The 16,817-nt window shown below is 31.2% G+C and overlaps 1 protein-coding gene across 1 annotated transcript in view; it reads left to right on the forward strand.

Annotated features, from left to right (window-relative positions):
• LOC118202627 (uncharacterized) overlaps positions 1-16,817 on the forward strand; it is a 393,249-nt gene that overhangs the window by 178,241 nt on the left and 198,191 nt on the right. The gene's annotated exons all lie outside the window — the stretch shown is intronic.

Here is a 16,817-nt window from a genome sequence, read left to right on the forward strand (position 1 = left end):
AATCTTCTAACTTTGGTTTAGCCGGCTTTACAATGTGAAGTTTGTTGTCAATGCTAACACCGTATGTAACTGAAATAAATTAAAAATATTTAGTTAAATTGTAATGAAATTTCATGAATATATTTTTTTTTTTTACATTTTTACCGTGAATATTTTGAGTGTGTGGCCGATTAAGGGTATTTTTAGACATTCATGCATCAAAATAAAAATTTCTTCCAGAAATGTCAGTACATAAGATATAACTTTATCTTTTATAATTATGTCAAGATTTGGCAAACATATACTTAGTTTTTAGATTAAACTTGCGTGCTAAAAATCTAAGTTTGCTGATTTATTGCGTACTTCATGTGGTGGTATAAAAATATTTCATGCTGACTAATTTACCGTGTTTCAAAGTGTAGAATATCAAATATAATACTGTTTTTTAATTGTTAAGAAACTAGAAATCAATGTATACTAATTTTAATTTTAAAATAATCAGGATCTAACTTTATATTTGAATATTGTTTTATTTTTATATTTACCTGAACTGAAATATTTTACCTTTTAAAAAAGTTCCTTAATTGTATCTCGTTAAATAATTCTTTCTCAAAAGCACTTCTGATAAAATTTAATGCAATCTGTACATTTGGTCTTTTCGTCATGAGGGATTTTATACTAATTTATTTTTTCCTAGAACCATTCGGTTATCTACAGCTCTGCCGTTAATGTTCCAAAGGCTCTGTTTCGGAGATGCGAGGGGATTTGTTTATCAGGCATTTTAGCATTTTTTAAATTTCATTTGCCTGGTGCTTTAAATGCATGAACATTTGTTGATGCATTCGCTAAAAAAATTTGTTGTTTTTCCTTTATTAAATTTCTTTTTTTTTCTTTTATGTGTTGTTACTGAATAAATTTATTACATTTTTTCTTTGTTTAACTTTCCTTCAATCTGTAGTCCGCAGTGCTTCTATAAACAAATCTGATTTTCAGAATGTATGGTGAACTGAACTACCCATGAATTAAATGGAATTATCATATTAAAGTCAGCATGCTTTTAGAGTATTAAAAGGAAACTGCATTCATTATTTACCTTTGAAAATGTGAATTTTGAAGCGTAAGTGTTCATCGACTTGATGGTTTTTCAAATTAATGCAATAATGAATACTTTTGTATTTAATACACCTGTTCTTTAGATTATTTTGGTAGTTCTTTCAGTTGTTCGAAGAAGTAATCCAAAAGAATGTGAATGTTTTCCATAAATGCCATCATCACTGAAATGCCTTAAGGTTATTGAACCTTAATGATCAATTAGATCCGTAATAATTAGTCTGATGTAGAGATGAGGAAAACCGCTCCTTTAAGGAATCAGATCGGAACCGTTCACTCAATAAAGTGAATCAGTTCCTTTTAACGTTTCACCGCTCACTAACAATGTCCTTGATGAATGCGCTCGGAACAGGCGTGGATCAGGAGCGGTGATCAAAGATGGGTGAAAAGCAGAAAGAATCGAACAAGGAGTGGGATCAGCGGAATAAACTCAATCAAACCGCTCCCTCTCCGTGGACTGATTTCTTTCAGCTGTAATTTTGAGATTCCCTAAAAGCACCTTCCTGCATAGAACGACGAAAAAGAAAAAAAAATATAAATGTCTGGAATAAAAAAAATTGTTAAAATTTTAAAAATGATGAAAACTAAACACCCTTTTGTTAAAGATTACATTATTTTATTGATATTTTGTGCTATTACAAAGCAGAATGTAAAAATAAATTTTTAGATTGGAGGGAGATCCCAAAAGAATAGGAAATTGTCTTCTGCTGACAATACCGGCGCTTTTTTTTTTTTTTTTTTTTTTTTTTTTTTTTTTTTTTTTTTAAAATCTAATATGACAAAATAACACCAAATATCGCTCGAGTTTCTTCTATGCGGTAGGCTCCACATTTTGTACTGCAACATTGAAAAAATACATTAGATGGAAAATTTTGTCTTTATATATGCAAACTAAATCTAAAAAAGATTTTAAACAGAAATTCACAGCTCTTGACCTCAAGACGTTAGTAAAATAAGTAAATAAATAAAAATATAATTTATCACTTTCCTAAATGCTACAATAATATTGTATAAAAAAGGTAATACCTAATAAACATAGTTATAATCTCAGAGAATATTCAAGGAATCGAAATGTAACTCCGTAGGATCCAGATCTGCGACTAAACGAGCAGCGTCGAAGTTAATCAGCGTACTTTATACAGACCCTTACACTGCGAGATTGGGGAAAACTCCATTCATTTTCTAGCGGGGGTGGTCAGTTTAATTGAGATGCGTCGGTTGATTTAATATTTTGTTTTTTAAATACTAGATGGAACATAAGCAAAACAAAAGCACACATATAGCATAACACACACATACACACATAAAAATGGTCAGAGACGTTTTCCGGTGAATAATAAAGAAAAGAATAAAGAAGGTGTTTATATAAGAGAATTCAAATTTTTGGCACGCTTCTGAGCAAAAGCTGTCCGTGAACTGCCAAAGAACTACCGCTCCGTTTTCACAGATTTGGAAATCACTCGGTCAGTAAACTGAACCGGTTCTTTGAATCAGTTCCGAAGCGGGTCGTCCATCTCTCATCTGATGAGGCAGGCTACAAGATAATTTCTGAGTCAGGTCTTAAAAACAAATTTTTTTCCGAAAAGGAGCAAAAAATAATAAATAGTAATAATCCCATGTAAATAAGGTAACTCTCTTGTTGTTATTTCAAAATAAGATATTGCAATCTTAGCAGATTATTAATATTCTTGAGGAAGGTTTGTTTCGTGAGAGAAATTATTCAGGTTCGTTTCTTCCATCATCCGATATTTTGTCTCTTTTTCTCATTTAGAAAAATGTTTTACTTTTGAGTTAACCTGTAATAAAAGTCTAATTTTTCTTTTTTAAAAATTTGATGTGTACACCACATGACTTCCTTGTACGGAATATTAAATTATACGCATTTTTTCTTGCATTTCATTTAAACTTGGATTGAATTAAATCTACTTCGCCGACAGCGCATAAACCACAATAGAATAAATGCATTTTTTTAAATTCACTATAGTATTTGTTTACCATAGCGACACTCTGGGGCTAGATTCACTTAACAGTATTATATTTCATTCATATTATAACTCATAATGCACAACATTTATATCATATAAAGAACAGAATTATCTAATCGTTGCCACATATTCTATTCAAATACTATAATAAAGGTAGAACGATGTATAAAAAAATTAAGCAAACAAAACAAATAGGAAACAGTTTTTCACAGATGATTGAGTATTTCTCATTCAATTAATTCAGTTCTCACTTCGCGAAAGGGCAAAAATGCATAAAAACTCAAAATATCTATATTAAAAATTACGAAGTAAATCCTAAACACTTATTTCCTCGAAACAATTCCAGAAAGGATTAAGCATGATTTAATTGGCAATAATAAATTAAGGCGTTATCTTTGTTGTTGCGAAGCTAAGTTTCTCTAGATTGGCAACAAATCCACTAGTCTGCTGTTTCAAATGTAAACAATCAATGGCCGCTATAAAAAAAAAGGCAGCTGATTAAGCAAGAATTAAGCATGATTAGAAAGGATTAAGCATGATTTAATTGGCAATAATAAATTAAGGCGTTATCTTTGTTGTTGCGAAGCTAAGTTTCTCTAGATTGGCAACAAATCCACTAGTCTGCTGTTTCAAATGTAAACAATCAATGGCCGCTATAAAAAAAAAAGGCTTAGCGGCACTTAAACAACTTTAAAATTGTTGATAATTCTAAAAATATTGCATACAGATTTACTAAAGGCATAAAAACCTTAACCGGAAGATAAAAACAACATAATTCAATCATTTTTAAAGCAAAAAATGTACAATATACAAACATATAAGAGTAAAGAAACTGAGATCACTGAGCCGGGTAACAGAGTGGATATATATATAAATATATTTATATACGTTTGGCGCGGCCGATTGCAACCAAAATACGAGGTGCACATCTACATGTTATAGCTGTCCTATATACAAAATTTCAACGTTCTGAGGCTACTCGTTTTTGAGTTATGCGAGATACGTACGTACGTACGCACGTACAGACGCCACGAAAAATCCTCTTCAGAATTCATTTTAAAGCAGTTTTATAATTTTTTTTGGAGGAAACGAGTCTTTTATTCTGTCCTTACGTACAGCAAAAACATCGTTAAATTGCACGCAAAAACATCGTTAAATTGCATTCGATAGCGGTCAAAATGAATATTTTCGTTGAAGTATGCTGCTTGAAACTTTTCGCGATTACAATACTTCCTTTTTACTTCGTACAAGGAAGTAAAAAGAGTTCCTCTGTGAATGAATTTCATTCAGTTTTAATAAGATACGATGTTAGCTTTGATAGATTTCAAATTCCAAGACGTACTGAAGCCGTGCAATGATAATCCAAAACAAAATAAAAAAATGCAAGTAAAAATTTTATAAAGCCCTTACTAACTATTCTCCTTTGTGATTCAGCTATTTTCATTTTATTCTCACTCACAGTAAACTCTTTTAACTCCATTACCAAATCTTTTTTTTTTCTCTCTTTCTGTTCAAAGAAAATAATTTTGTCCCAACTTAAAAGAAATCGAAAAAGCGCGAAAAGAAATAAAATAGGTTCATGCAGACTGTGCCATTGATATGGTCATAAAGATCACCTATTTTGCTGTCGGGTGTGTTAAAAAATAATAAATGAATAAATAAAAATGTGATTGATCTATAGCTGCCGTGCTTTGTAGCACACTTTTGAGAGAGCCATAAAAATACCAATATTGCTGCATAAAGGCATCGTAAGTGAGGTCGTATTTTATTCCACTCGACCCGAGAATCGATTTTTCTTTTCAAAAACCTTGGCATCTGCAGTTACATTGATTGTAGAAATACTGAATGGAGTGCAGATAGTCTGAGAGATGCAGCTTCCTGAGAACATTTTTGGACATCAACCAAGAGGTGAAAGAAGCTATAAATAAAATTTCAACAAGTAAGAGTTTTCCATTGAGACTACTAAGGGTATGGGACTTAATAAGATCAGAACTACTGATATCCGCAAGGGCAGCAGGACAAACTCTCTAGGCATTGACTGAGAAATTTACCAGATGGCATTTATAAAGAAAATTTGAAGGAAATGGAATATATAGGAAAATACATATTTGAAATGCAATATATCTATTTACAACATCGTATTTTTGATTTGTTGATCTGCATATAACGTGTACAGCTTTCTGATCTACATTGCTTTATTAACAGTTATTGATCACCTCCTTTTTTTCCCTCTTTCGAATTGTTTTCATTCATGGCTTTTGTATTACATTTTTTTCACCATTAACCTGAATTAACAATTTGATTGTTGTTATCCACATTGCTAATATTGAAACGTAGCTGTTTTTGTGAAACATTTGCAAACTTTTATGTTCATGTATACGTTATTTAAAAAAAAAAAAAAAAAGATTTTCATAATAATCGTCTTTTCTTATCCTCATACAGCGAAATTTTTATGAGAACTAGGAATTTGAAATGTGACAGCTCATTAGCAAGATTAAATTATTACATGAAATTTCCCTAATTTTTGTACAGAGCTTCTATGAATTTGGCTTCAGAGATTTGCTGAACATTTTTCAAAAATATCCAAGTGTAGGCAGGTTGGAGTTTATTGTCGCTGAGTTCTCAAAGGCTACCTGCCTATTAAAAGATGGTTTCTTAGGAAGAAAAGTGTAAAAAAAGCTCCTCCAAGCACTCCATATTAAGCCCTAAGACTCACAATTGGAGCAAATCACCTGTGTTAAGAGAAAATGATTATAGCGTGTCAAAATGTGAAAATAATATGAAATATAACTTTTAAAATTTAAAAGATATAACCTTTCCTTTTCAGAGTCATGAATTGCAGTATACATTTACAGACAGTATATGCGGACGTATGAATCTTGAGGAGTTAATTAATTATTTTCACGTATATCTTATCGAATTAAGAAGTTGAAAAATATTTGGAATTATAAATTTAGATTACAATTGTAAAATCGGATATTTTTAGATAGTAAATCTCGCATGTTTCGGCATATTATATTATGGTATACCTTTTTTTAAAATTACTTTTAGCATTATTAGTGCTAAGACTGAATAGCTGTCCCACTTATTATGCAACCTTGAATTTAACCAGCGGATAAAACCATCCTGCCAAAACATAGCTGGGGGCTTAAAAGGCACATCAGAGGGCATTTTCGAATTATAGCAAGTGCTAAAAGTAGACTTAAAATAATTAGTCGTATCATTAAATAAATATACAAGGTACGATAGTAAAATTCGGTGAATGACGTCATAATGTTCACTCCATAGACCTTATAAGATATAGACTAAACCAGTGAGCGGGGCGCGCGTCACCGACATGGTGACAAGAAAGAGTAGGGACGATCTGGTTTACTTTAACACTGAAACCTATGGCGTTTGTATCACATAACTGTTTTTAATTATTAAATTTGATACGTTGTATAGTGATGAGATTATGAAAGCTAGAGTTTTTTCAAATAGAATTTAATATATCTCATTAAAGCACTTTTTACTGCATTTCGCGCATTTTTACTGCATTTCGCGTAATTCTTGTACAAACATCTTTACTTTAGTAAAACGGTAAAAACTCTAGGCACAAAATTCATGGACTTAATTTTGCGTACAAATAACGTAAAATTAAATAAAAATGACAGTACATGATGCTTTGAAATAAATAAGGTAAAATTAAACAAGATCTGATAACTTTTTTTTTATTTATTTAATGACCATTTTCAGGAAGTGATTTTCAAAACTATAATAACATTACAAAACAATCATTTATTTGACTATATCATCATTAACTTATTAACATTAAAGTGGAATATTTATTTTAGTAATTTATAAAATTCGGAGCATAAAATTTTCTGAGTTTCCCTTCCTTACGAAGGGGGGAAAAAGGGTAAAATAAAATACAGAAGCTCTCAGATTTTATATTATGCCCAAAAGGAACCTTTTTTTAAGGTTTTGTGTGTTACTTATATTTACTGAATATCATGTTCTTCGCCCGTAAACCACATACATTTGAAAATAGCATATCTTTAGAATTTCCGCACTGGAGATAAAACTGTTATTTTCTGTACAGTGCTCGCTCTGAACTCGTTGAGTTTGTTAATCAAACATTGGTTAAAGTTTTAGAAAATATGAAAAAGATTAAAACAAATTTGAAATTCAGCCTTCCAGATGCCCATGTTCGGGTGGAGGATTACATTATTCAAAATTTGATGGCTGTAGATACTGTCGTTTTTGTCACAGTGCGAGAAACATACATGTATTCCTGCAGATTCTTCATTATTTAATTTCTTTAAATATAATACAGGGCGATAATATTTGGTAACAATAATTTGCAAGGAGACACGGACATTTATAGTAAAACAGGGCAAAATGCCGCTTCGATACTAACAGCCTTTCTAGGCTACCGCCCCTTTGGGCTAATAAATTAAATTAACAGTAAAAAAAAATCTTATGCAGAACTAAAAATAAATTTAAAAAAAATAATCACTATAAAATACAAGCAAAATTAATTATTACAGTTAAATACAATTTTAATATTAGAATTAAATGTATAAAAATAATTAAGAAGTCAAAATGTTTATCACTATGATGTATTATGAAATATAATTGAAATAAAATTCCTTTATAGAAATTGTGCTATAATATTCATATATAATTTTAAAAAAGCAGCACAATTTAGAATTTTAAACAAAACTTTCAAAAATTTGTTTTTAAATAATTTAGTATTTTTTACTTATTTACACCAATAAAAAGCATAAAAATTGCAAGAGAAAATTGCTTGTTTGAAATTTTCTATTAGTTCAGATTTAAAATATTATTTTCTAAAAGAAGTAGTTGCAAATTTCCTTACAGCATAGGAAAAGCTAAAAAAAATAATCCAGCCCTGAAAGCATGCAATAGCTTTATAATTATTTGGAACATTAATTATACTTGATATATATGCTAAATTTTTAAAAATCAATCTCAATTTGAAAAATAAAAATATGGAGAAATTCTAATTTGTGAAATGAGGCGCTACAACCAGCTTTTTCTTGACAATTATACACGCTGCAATAGGCAACCACTGTTAAATTTCTGCAAGTCGTCCCTACTCCTCCGGACGTGATCAAGGTGACAGCCAGAAACACCTCAGACGGGGGAGAAAACCCATTTGGGTTAGTCTATTTCTTATAAGTCGTGGGCGAATGACAAAGTGCGGAAACGATACTCCGTAGCTTGTTTGAAATGTGTAAGCGCAGTATAAGTTTTATAAAACATAAATGCATTCCTGATGCATTAACATGGCATATGAACAATAGTATATTTTAATGTATATATTTGAAAAATATACATATTTAAAAAATTTGAGTGAACTCGAGTTAAAATTGTCTAGTATTTTTATATCTACTTACATACCACGGCAAATAGAGGAGCTATTTTCAAGTTATCAGCACAACATAATATGTTATACGGTTGTAGTAGTAAGTTCAGTCTTTAAGTGAAGCCATAATTATTATAGCTGAACTGTAAGCATTATAATGCGTTAAACAATTATATAATATGCATTAACATGATATTCGCGCATAATATTAACCAGTATGTTACGTAATATATGAAATTTAATATGCTTCACCATAAACTGGGGACTATGTTATAGAGGAGGCTGGAAATAAGCGAAAATAAACATAGTAAAAATACAGGTAGGTTTGACAGGCTAAAAAGAGTGAAATATGCTAGACGGAGAAATGACGTATTGGACTTCAAGTCATTGTAATATGTAAACATTGCAAACAGTAAAATAAGGCGTAAAGTTATTAAACAGATTACATTGATAGTTATAGGAATAATTTAAGATTAAGATAAATATAAAATATTTACCTCTTAGAATATAAGAACTGGACACTACCTGGTATTAAGGGATGAGTAGTGCAGCTCTTACGGACTTGTATGCTGTATTTAAAGATGCTGTATTTAATGCTGTATTTAAAAATTCGTAATATCAAGATATTACGAATCTTAACCCTTTGACTACGAATTTAAAATAAATTACCCCGTTTCTATCCAAGTGAGCAACATATATCATAAATAAGCTAAATACACAAATGAAAATAGGGAAAATAATTTAGCATTTGAGATTTTTTTGACAAAGTGTTTTCAAGCCAAAGGCAGGGACATATACGTATGTCCCAGCCGTAGTTAATGGTAGATACATACGTAGTGATCGACTTACTGTAAGCATACCCCCCTATTGTTCTGGAAAACTTTACTTTATGAAAGAGATTTTATATCGTATGGTAGAGGGTAAAGCATTCTTTGCATAACCCAACATTACACATTGGGCAACTCATAATTGTTCTTTTCTCTATTTTTATTTGTGTACAACGACGACAGCGGCCTCTTGATTTTCCAGCTATTGGAAGATGATCCACAACATTCAGGAGATTCTTAAGTACTTTTTAACCCAGCAGTATTTTTTAAGACTTTTAGTAGTCAAATGGTTAAATTTGTTATTTTTCAACTTATTATCAATGTGTTAACCCTTGTTCTCAGAAGATAGTTTCGTCGATTGGAAATCTTCAGTGTCATGTTCGGAAAAATAATGCTGAAAATCATTCACCCTACGTAAAATGCACATGTCACTACCCTTGAGACCGTCGTACAGTTTTTGAAAATGTTTTGCTGTCAAAAATCGAACAGGTGCGATGGTAATGGTAATACTGAATCTAGTTCATTCATTTCCTTTTCTATTCAAACTCCTAAAGGAATCCACGCGGGACCCATTACATTTTCTTTTCTCTTTATCATTGAACTGGGAGATATTCCGAGTAATCCAAAGTGTCATCGTATAAATTTTGTGACTTATCTCCGCAGCTCGTCCTGTTTTCGGGTATCGCTTTCAAATTCAGTAACCCTGCAAATCCGACTTCTGCCATTTACATTCAAACTTTAAAGAATATGGCAGTTTGCATCGTGCTTGTATTTTGTTTCTTTCATAGCTTTTATTTTGTTATAAAATCGATTTCGTATGAAATCTTTTGTTGCGTAAAGTAATGCAAGACTGCATGGTGCTAGTTTCTTACGGTGTTGCCGCATAGAGTTGCTATTCTTAAAAGAATATTATTTATTTAAAAGAATTATTTTTTGCCACCGTCAGGGAATATTTTTCAAAAATGCTGTATTTAAAAATACTACTGTAGAATTGTTGGAGAAGTTAAACAACAAGAATCAGCATAATGTTTGTAAATTTTTTGCAGGACTAGTTGCGATTAGTTAAATACAGAGCCACCTTCTTCAGCTGCTTAAGTGCTAACAGCAAATTCCATTTGCACTTAGGTAACTGAAGAAGTTGGTTCTGTATTTAAATCATCGCAACTAGTCCTGGAAAATTTACAAACATTAAGCTGATTCTTGTTGTTTAACTTCTTTCTCCAATACTCGTTATTCGACATGTTATTTTTAACCTAAATTACTGCTGTAGGATTTAATGATCTTAGCTGTAATCGTTAGAATACAGTAATGCTTATGAATACAATAACCTGAAGTACATCTTATGTTTAAAAGAAATGTGTACTAACGGCCTCTAAAATTGTTTGATTATTAAAGGCTAATTATAGATGAAACAATCAAATAATTAAAAATCTACGATTCTTGGAAAATATACGAGTTTCGAAAATTCGAATCTTTTCGCATTACTCATCCTTCAAATCTTTCGAAACCTAACCTAGAAGGCCGTTAAACGTTTTAACCCCCCTTTTCTTATGTTCGTGCGATGGATTTTTCACTAAAATAAATAAAATGAAGAGGTGGCAAAAGAAAAAAACGCGATGATTGTTTCACTACCGGTGGATCGTAGATAACAAATATCCCCCTGTCCACCTGAGTACCACACTTTTCATTAACAGAAGAAAATTTTGTTTTCGAAATGTTACATTTTGGAATAAACATCTTGCTCTCTACGTTTGTTGATTTAAAAAACATTCTTAAAACATTTGAACTGTTACTCAAGTAAAGATTACATCAAGAAAAGGAACCTCAGGATTCAAGAATGTTATTCATTGTTTGAAAACTCAAAATTTCAGTTATTTTTATCTGTTGTTAGTTTGCTCAAACAGTTTTATTTCTTTACTTGGGGGAGGGAAGGGAAGATAATCTTAGGTCTGTCATTTTTCTGAACTTTATTTTCATAGTCTTCAGTAATTTTATTCATTTAATGCTCCCAGATCCAAGGTTTTAAGTAATTTTTTATATTATCAGTCTACTTAAAAAGGGACGAACCTGAAGAAACTAAAAGTAATTGTGGTTATCTGAGCTATCATTTTATAAGCTGTCTATTCTTACTTTTGCATTTTGCTTTACTTAAAATTTAGTTTACTTTTTTTACTTCTCATATATGTGATACATATTCTTATGCTACTGTGCTCTCTGTAATAAGCAAATGCAATCCAATTATTTTTCTCAAAACTTACCTCGAATTCCAGCTTTGAATTTTGCTATCTCGGTGATGAATAGACGAAGGCATGTTGTTGCCTGAACACATTTAATTTTTATAACAGTAGTAAGATCTTACGTGCGCTGCGAAATATCATAGACATCAACACTCAAGGCAGGAAAATGCCGTTTCGAATAGTTACAAGAAATCACTCTCTATTGCTTAATAATACCGGCAAGCAATTTTTAGACCGTATGATCCTTTTTCAGTGAAGAAAATCCGTATACGTGCAACGTAGTGTACAAGAACATCGTCCGACTGAATGATAATCCTAATCTAAACTAACGTAATAATCTAAAATATATATTAGGATTTGATTTGTTTTTAAATGTAAATTTTATTTAAAATTTATATGATATATTAATTATATTTTGTTGCGTACTAGTTATTTGTTTTATTCTTCGAAATGTTAGTGTCAATTCGTGATCGTAAAATTGTTACCGTAAATCCCAGACTATGAAAATATCGAAATTCCATTACTTATCCACCAACCGCTCCGCGAAAGTTGTCTTTTTCGCCGCTGTAAAATTTCTTCAGTAAACGCTGGTAGTGATTCCTTCTTGTCTCGACAACTTGCGAAAGGATTGATTTCAGCACTGAGCTTTCTTGAATGGGGAAACTTGTATCCAAGTAATTTGGAGTGATGAAAAATTTTCATAAAAAGATTTGAAATTAACTGAGAAATGTCTACAAAATTCCCTCTCTTACGCGAGCTGTTTTTATCCCTGTTATCCCAGATGGACTGCTAGTCTCGAAAGTGTTTTTTGCGTCGAATCACTAAAAGCGTTGAATTACTTTGAAATTTGTTTCCATCAAATATTATCGCTCTGCTTTATGTTTACAGAAATTAAATAATGAAGAATTTGCATGAATGTATGTATGCTTCTCGCACTCTGAAAAACAACGGTACCCAGAGCCATCCAATTTTGAATAAGGTAGTCCTCCACCCAAATATGGGCACCTGGAAGCCCCAGTTTTGGATTTCGAAGTTATTTTATTATCTATTTCATATTTTATAAAACTTTAACGAATTTTTCAATAAAACGCTCAACGATTTCAAAGCGAGCAGTGGCAACAAACTGGGCGAAATAAAATATTTTTATCTCCAGCGCGCGAGGTTGCCTATCGCAAATTCTAAAGCTATGTTTTTTTTAAATATTTTTAGCCGAAATGCTCTCGAATGGTGTGAGGGAATTTAAATGAAAAAAATGCTCCTTTGGGCGTAATATAAAATCTGAAAGCTTTCAGGTTTTTGTTAATCTTTTGTGTTCCATTTTTTCTTTTAATAAGTTAAATTTTATTGACCAGCGTTAATGTAAACTTTTCTTGAGTTTGTGCAAGCTTTCATAGAAATAGCTTCTTTTTCTACATTGGGCGGGGTGTGAGGGAGAAATCCCGCAAACATATGTTAATGGTATTAATTTTTAAAAATACATGAGAGCGATGTTTAAAAAAATGAAAAAAAAATTCTTTTATTCTAAAATTTTGATAAAGATATTTTATTGGCCCTTCTGCTTTAGATTATTCGTTATTTTATTGATGAACTTATTTAGAATTAAAAGCTTTGCTTTTGAAAATCTTTACTGAAGTAGTTGTTTGCTTTTTTGTTGTTACGTTCGTTTTATCTCTGGTGCAATTTTACATTTTCATCTTAATTTGCGAAAAGGAATGTTCCTCTATATCCTGTTTCTAACAGCGTTTTCATCTGAGAATATTTTCTATTGTTTCTCATCAAGGACAAAATGTTATGAAAATTGTCATTAGGAAATATTTGCTTTAATGAGGAAGCGATTCTCATTCTGCGGATGCACATTTGGCTTTCCAATTTGTTTTTTGGTCAGTTAGCACGTGATGTCTACAGTTTTTATTTCTGCTGCAATAAGCGGATAATTAAAATTTAATACGCAGTTTCAGTAGTAAATTTGATTTTTATTTGAGTTTTTAAAATTAGGTTGATGTGATGATTTAAAGTACACTTTTTAACCTAATTCGCTTTATTCAGGAATTCTTTTTTTTTTTTTTTTTTTCCTTATAAAGTTTTGTTTCATTTGTCGCGCTCGAAATTTTAAAATGAAAATGCATTTTTTATGAATTTTCAAGATGTTAATGAACAATAGGTTAGCGCTTTGAAAATTTCGTAAACTTGGAAAAAATAATAATTAAAATTATTAAAATTATTATTTCACTTATCATGCAGAAGATGACCCTCGCGAAAGAAATTGGGATGTTTTCTGTATCGGAAATAAATTGACAAAAGAAATGGAAAAAAATTTAGGAGCAAACCTTGGCGTATGCTGCCACTGCATGAAGCATAAACACTTTATTTTGATCGCTCCCTTTTATATTAGTTAAAATATGTTATATATATTATATAATATTAAAATATATCCAACTAATAATATCTATGAACATTTGCAGCTTTGTTATAATTAATAAACAGTTGTTTCAATTGCATTGTATTTCGTAGCTGTTAAAATTCTTTGTTGTTGTTTTCGTTTTTGGTGACGTTTTATATGTTTTAAATTTTTTTAATTATTTTAAAAATTGTATGCAAAATTCAAGGTTTTAGAGTGTAAGTCTTCCAATTACTTTTTTCTTCTTTACTTTGGATGAGTCTTATTCGGCGGAAGTGTATCCCATTCCTGTTTTGATTTTTTTTTGTAGAAAAATGTTATTATTAGAAAAACGTTACGCTGCTAATTTCAAGATCACTTCTCCCGTGGTCGAACATACTACGGTTGAGTTATAAAAACGTGTACTCGTCTGTTCATTATTTGATTACTAGAATTGATCTTTTAAGCGCAGTGCCTTTTGTTGAATATCTTTATTATCAATAAGGCACTTTCAACCGGAAATCTTTAATTTTCTAAAAAAAATGGTATTCTTCTTGGGCAGTGTTTGGAGTACAAGCCGTGTGGTTTCCATACTTCCACGGAAATCCGCTTACATGGCAACTGCTGAAGTAGCTTATACGTCTGCATTACCACCGAAGCAACTGTTGGGTGGATGTGATGATTTCGTGGAGAATGATAAATGTTTTTAGGGAAAATGCTTTGCTGATTACGAAAATTCCAGAAAATGCTGCAGCACTTCTCAGACTGGAGACAAAACCGTATAGCTATAAGATTGCACAAATGGCTCTCCTAATTCGATAAATCCTTTAGTGCCAAAGGTGCATGTCTCCCAGATATATATTTTCAGATTAAAAACAAAAGATTTTATTAAATTAATTTCCTTTTTTCGATTTCCAGTTAGGTCCTAATTGTATTTATTTTGGGCTGCAGAAGGAGAAATTTTTAAATGGAAAATATATGAATGCTTTATTATGCATTTTTCTTACATATATTATAGTTTCAAAACTGGTCGCAAACACATTTATTTTAGCTGTTGCAAATAGCATTCTAGTCTTACCCCTTCTCTCCTTATAAACTGTGCAGTATGAAGCTGGTTTTCTGGTACAAACACTCCCTCTATCCTTGGTTATTAAACAGAAGAGCTTGTATTTGATAATTATGACATAACTGTTCTTTTTATCCTTGGTGTAATATGATAGACCTGCTTGTGGTACACCTTGGTTAACACTATAAAGTTACCATTTCTCTCTGTTTGTGAATATTTGAATTTATGATTTTATTCAGAATAACGAAAAATTTTTTTTTATAGTCGTTCAGTGAAGTGTCAGTAGTCTTTTCTAAGCTAAACGATTTTCTGGCAAAAGGAAAACCTTTAGAAAACCAAAAACTTAAACAACTTTCATTCTGCTAAGAAACTGATAAATATGGAATTTGGCAAGGTTCCTGACTCAAGCTTCTTTATACAAATTGTGGAAAAGGCTTATTTGTAAGGACGAGGAATATCCCTAATAACCTGTGCAGTATCTCAGTGCTTGGTCTCGAGGACCAAATCCCATCTAAAATTTGAAACACTCCACTTCAAAACAGATGAACAAGTCCGAAAGATGTTCCCGACAAGGGATATGTTATTCCAGATTCTTCTCTTTCTATAGCTGTGATTCCGTCTTTTAAGAGGCATGCTTATCTGTATCTGTTTTGTCTTAATGCTTATCCTCTTTTACGTTAAATTCAAAAATTCTCCAATGTGTTTGTTCTCTTTGTGACTTTGAACAACCCATGGATAAAGAGAATTTAAATATATGAGTTTAAACATCTGAAACTTGGTGCTTTTTAATTCTTTGAACCAGAAATATTAAGAAGGAAGATGGACTGATGGCTTTTGTGCAAAAGGCCAGACATTTCTAAACAATAAAAAATTATAAACATATATCCTTAGAATTTTGATCTGCTCCAGAGCGTTTGTTTTTAAATGTTTCAAATATTTCTGCGCCTCTTGTTTCAACATTTTCTCTATCGTGTATCCGTAGTTTTAGAATTTTTTCTTCCAACATTGTTTTTGATTTTTCTTCGAGTTGCGGAAGGTTGCTCTTTAGCTTTCTTTTTTTACGATTTGGATCCAACATCTGGTGCTTCCTTCCCTTCTATTCCTATGTGATTCTGCTTGAAAGGAATTGCTCTTCCTTAATTTGATTTTAATGTTGCTTAATAATTTATATCCTCGTAAGTTTAAAGATTTAATGGCTGAAACACTAGGATGGTTTGTTGTATATTTGGAGCTCTGTGCTGCGAAAACTCTATTCTTTTTTTAACTTAATGTATTCCAAAAACCTTTCCTTGGCCTCTACAAACATTTTACTTAGACAGTATCACATAAAATATTACTTTCTGAATAGATATAGTGTTAATCATAGTTAATAGGTATGTACTTAAATGTTAAAGAGCATTTTAGTGTTTTTTGTCGTGTAATTTTTATATTTTCCTCTAAAAATTTTTTTAAATATTTTTCCGCTGTAATTTTTACATTTTTGCCGCTATATATACAAAGAAATATTTTTATAAGTTTATAATTTAAACGTCTTTTATATTGAAAGGTTGAATCACCTTCGTCTGAATTCACTCGTAATGCCGATGTTAACTATAAAATGTTTCGTGTACGATGCATAATTTGTGTTATATGTCTTTCTTTGCTAATTTACTCATCGGTGTTAGTTTAGTTTCGCCCTTTTGAGCAATACATTTTAAATATAAGATATCTTCAGTTTCTGGATTCTGTAGATAGTTCTGAAACTAATATGTCTGTCATAACTTCTTAATTAAAAACTGTTTTAAGGTGTTTAACTGAAATCGGTGTGCTAAGAGACTTCATCAGTAATTCTATTTCACACATACTGAAATTTAGGAGTTAATCTG

The sequence above is a fragment of the Stegodyphus dumicola genome, chromosome 6, assembly GCF_044657685.1.
Source record: "Stegodyphus dumicola isolate Sdum_Otavi_A_Nest chromosome 6, ASM4465768v1".
NCBI lineage: Eukaryota > Metazoa > Arthropoda > Arachnida > Araneae > Eresidae > Stegodyphus > Stegodyphus dumicola.